This window comes from Plectropomus leopardus, chromosome 2 (assembly GCF_008729295.1).
Source record: "Plectropomus leopardus isolate mb chromosome 2, YSFRI_Pleo_2.0, whole genome shotgun sequence".
In the NCBI taxonomy this organism is placed as follows: domain Eukaryota; kingdom Metazoa; phylum Chordata; class Actinopteri; order Perciformes; family Serranidae; genus Plectropomus; species Plectropomus leopardus.
Window position 1 is genome coordinate 6,034,632 of NC_056464.1, and position 5,009 is coordinate 6,039,640.

The following is a 5,009-nucleotide window of genomic DNA, read 5'->3' on the forward strand; positions in this document are numbered from 1 at the left end:
TTTCTAGGCCCGGAGGAGTCTAAGAATTAGTGAAAAGTAATTAAATGTTTTGGAAAAATCATGAAATGTTGTGTGTAATGAATTTATTTACACTAATCTTCCGTGGATAACCTTACATATAATGTAACATAATCGCATATTTATTTTCTGGAGCTGACAACGTAACATAGCCCTGATATGTGTCTATGCGTTAGTTTTGTTCTGTGTACCATCACATACATTTCCGTCTCTCTCTTCATGTATGCCAACTAGCTGAAATTATGCTATTTAATTATGTTATGAAAAAAGTTTGAATTTGATATGTTTGAAAAATGCAAAATGCAAGTAAAAAAAATTATATATATATATATATATTATTGATCCTTTAAAAGTTTGTTTCCATAAGGTGTGTGTTAACCCTGGGTTCACTGTCTGTTACATGTGTCAAATTTGCGGCTCACTGAACTTTTAAGTGGATGAAAAACATTACGTTAAACAACAGCTGGTCTTTTTGACACAGTGGAAATGTGCATGAACATGTCATAGAAAAAGTCCAAGAAAGAAAATGAAAACCGTTACTGTGGCTTTGTCACTATTTTTGCTTCATATATTTTTGATATCGTCATTCATCCTATATCCTCCTATATCAACCACTTTGATATAGGAGGCTGTTGATGTTGCCTTAAATACTACTGAAAAGAATTATTCTTTTTTGTATTGTATTTGTTATGAAAATGCAAAACACAATAAAAAACAAACAGACAAAAAAGGATTATTAAAGGAGCAGATATCCGAAAATCAATAATACATGGTTCCTCTTACCTGCAGCACTATTTATTAATTTTTTTACTTTTTTTTTTTTTTTTGGTGTCAGTTGCTGAGTGTTTGAGATATCGGCCATAGAGATTTCTGCCTTCTCTCCAGTATAACGGAACTAGATGGCATTTGGTTTTTGGTGCACCAGAAAAGTACTTTTCTTTCCAGAAATCATGACTCGCTTAGTCAAGATAATCCACAGACCTTGTTTTGCGCAGTTTCATGTAGGAACTATTTTTTCTGTACCGAACTACACCTGCCAACTGTGTCACTGCGTAGAGGGAAGAGTGGGTAGTAGAAAGAGGCATTGCTGCTGAGTTTTTCAAAAGTTTTGGTTTTTTCGGAAGCAACACAAGCTGAGTGCCATCTAGTTCCATTATATTGAAGAGAAGGCAAACAGCTCTACAGCTGATATGTCCAACACTTGACAACTCACACCAAAAAAAATCTGGATTGATACATAGCACTACAGGTAAGTGGCAAAATATCAGTTTTTTATTTTGAGGTGAACTGTTCCTTTAAGTTTAGTTTTAGGGCACTTTCTAATACATGTTCAGGATAATTGAAGAAATGGCCGTTTTTTGTTAAAATCAACAATGAATATAAAAAACTGTGATATTTGAATAACCAAAAAAAAAATAAAAAATGGCACATTCAAGATGCAGTGTTATTGTTTAAGTATTCTTATGAAATACAAGGAGAGTACCAGACTGACTGCTTCGGTGATGAACACCGGATCGCATTCCCACCAGAGTTGGATGCCGGTGAGTTGTTTTGTGCACCTTGACTCACCACTCCCTCTGGTCCAAGACTCTTGTGTACCACACGCAGGATTTACGGCATCCCAGTCCGCCTCTCCCCGGCTCTTTCTTGCCAAATGGTCCCCACAAGTGGTGCTTGTGAGCGCCATCTTAATTGCTCCATTAACTGTTTGTGCGCTGAAAAACAATACTTAAAGGAGAGGTCAGCCGAGGACGTGACCCCAGCCGCTGCAATTATACACAAAGTAGTGGCCAATTAGCGCTCTCTGCAATGTGACACTGTTTGGTGTTTATGTGAGCAACTTCAACTTCTCACTGTTAGTGACCGTTTTCTGATTTACATAATTGAGGGATTGGTCATTAATGGGAATGGCGTGTGAGAGGATCCCATTAAGATATGGAGTGAGATCTGATCATCTCCTCTGCTCTGTGCTATTTATCTCCGGCTGCATTGGCACATTAGAAATTATTGGGATTCTTATCCTCGTACTTGATGGTGAAATATCGAAGTTTTTGCACACAGTGTGCGCACGCAAGGTCTTAGAGGGTTTGATCACACAGTTGTCTTTTGCAGGCCATGTCCTTGTCTGGCCACTGAGGGGCAGTATAAAGACAGGCAGCCACTGACATAAGGACACAGTGTTACAACAAGAGGTTATCACATTATTTGCTATCATCTAAAGGTAACAACAGTGAACTGTGTGTTAGGTGTATGAGATAAAATAAGAACTCCTCTCCAATACTGGTATGCAAACAGCTCAGTGTGAGAGACAATCAAAGAAATCCTGAATAAATACTCATATTTTCAATTGAGTGTGCTTTGATAGTGGACACTTACATTTCAAATGCATTAAATATGTAACTCTATCCATCATTTTTTCAAGGGGAGATTGAAGTAGCCTTTAAAGTCCACAGGCAATGAAGTGCAAATATGAATCTGTAACATGAGCTGATGAATTATAAACTGCATTTGCATCTATGAACAAAATCTTTCCTCAAGACAAATAGGATTAGAGTTAACAATAGTTGATGTGGGTGAAGCTGGGACACACTGTTTCGTTACTTTTGACAGTTCCTGCACATTCACCCTTTGAAACCTGATTAAATTTGCTTGATTTCTTTCAAAAAACGTGACAGGAAGGCAATGAGAAACTCAAGAAAAAAATGACCCCAAAATAGCAAGAAATTAGCTTAAAATAAAGAAAAAGTACAAAAAAATCAGCTTCAAGTTAGCACACAAAAAAGAGAAAGGTAAATAAACAGAAACAAATGAGGAAATTACTTGAAAAACACAGAAAAATAATAAAATGCATCATAATTTAAAATAATTATGATAATTATAATTTTTAATTAAAAAAAAAAACATATTTCAACATTTAAAAAAATCTAAATCTGCTAATCTCTTGCAGTTTGCAGAGCACCTCTTGCCAAGTTGCTCATAACCTTTTCCTTCATGTTTAAATACCTTTTTTAATTTATGTATTTATTTTTAGGTATATCATGTACAGTTTTAAAACATAAATGTTACTATTTGATGCACCATACCAGGTTACATCTTAGGGATAATTTGCGTCCACAGTCCCTAGGCAGGTCAGAACAAAGACACAGCACAATATCATGCTAATTATAATTTGTGTAACTTAAAACACAGCACATCACATACAAAACACAATAAAAAAGCTACAAACAATAGCGCAACAAATGCTTGTGAAGTTAACACCCGTGAAAGATGTCTGAATGCAGCACAAAAAAAGTGATGTTGCTCCAGGTTTCAAAGGAGATTGTTGCAAAGTGTACCAGAAGGAATGCAAAAAGATTGAACACACAGTTGAGCCTAAAAGCTGCTTTTACATACAGTCCCTCTGTTTCAAGCTCTTCACTATCATCATTCAGTTTCAGTGTCCAAACAGCTGTTTTGCCATCATGTATTGCATCGTATTAAACTCTTTCCAAGCCCCCTTTGGAGGTCTTGTTTTCCTTTACAATTGCAGCTGAAAGAAGCAAATCTATAATTTGAGCTGCAAAGTGTGATATCCCCTCAAACGCCATACACTAGCCTGCTTCATGAAGTGTAAGTGATCTTGAATCCATTATTTATGACCTCCTTTTGCTACCATTACACTGACGAGTGGGACCCTGTTATACACAGCGCTGTTGTGCCAAACAGTTCTCAGGCAGAGAAAAAAAAGCCACTCGCACCCTCACACTTGAAATCAACTTTGATTAATGCTCGGCTCTGTCATGGCATGCAACATTTTACAGCGGCAGGCGCTCACAGGGAGACCAGGGTCGATGGTGAACAACACGGTGAGGCAGTATGTGTTGCTGAGCAGGCTATGTCCTGCTGACAAGAGGATCCAAGGGTTTATGGATGACATATTAACATTTGACAATATCAATACACTTTTATTGATGGATTATGGCGTCCTGTAACAGAGCCACTCAGTGAGGTGTTTGAAGATGAAATGTTACCCCTTATAAATTGAGTTGAGCCCCCTGATGCTATCATCAGAGGTGGGACTGTGCAACAGCAAAAGGAAAATGTCCACATTTATCTTCTCATAAGCACTGGTGGTGCCGTGTGAACCTCTAATGACTCGAGACGATTTAATTTGATGAATTACTTAATGGAAAATCTGATCATCGTTTGCTTCAAAACAAAACTTTCAACTTTGCTGTGTCAGGCGTTACTTTTACAAAAAATGTCTTCAATCCATTGAATTGAATAAAGGCTCACACTGTAAATATGAGTGTGTAAAAATGTTTTTTTTACTTGCTGTGCTGCACTTAAAGATTCTGTAAGCGACATTCACAGCATTAATACAACGCAAACCATTTATTTTCTATGTAATGATAGCCTTAAAATGACATTCTGAGTGAAGTCATGCTGCCTCTGTGTGTGTTGAAAACTGAGCTTCTCTGTGGTTTGTTGTCGTAAGTAGGTCTGGCCATGCGTGCATGTTAGTGCATGTGTTTATCCCACTGGCTAGCTCACTGCCGCTGCTTTACACTGCTCTTGTATGGGGTTACCGCTGATGTTGGGATGGCGTTAACATGGAAATTTAGCACCAAAATCCAAGTTCTATCAGAACTGCCAATTGTTCCATGACCTAAAATCCAAAGCCTCGTCCAAAAACTGTCAAATGCACTGGAAGCCCATTTCTCTGACAGCACATTACGCCCAAACAACCATTTTTCTGAAGTCCCATTTCTCCAAAAATACACACAAAATATGCGCATTGTATGTTTCTGGAAATCGCAGATATGTTACATTTGTCAACAATGCTTGTGAATGTATGGTTATGTTTAGGTAAAAAAAATAAAAATAAATAATATTTTGTCTTAAAATGCCCATATCAGGTTGTACAATAGTAGCTGGAAAAGCACGATCGAGTTGTTGGGAAACAGCCAGACTCAGTGGCTCAAATGCCGCTGGGAAACTAAAACTGACAG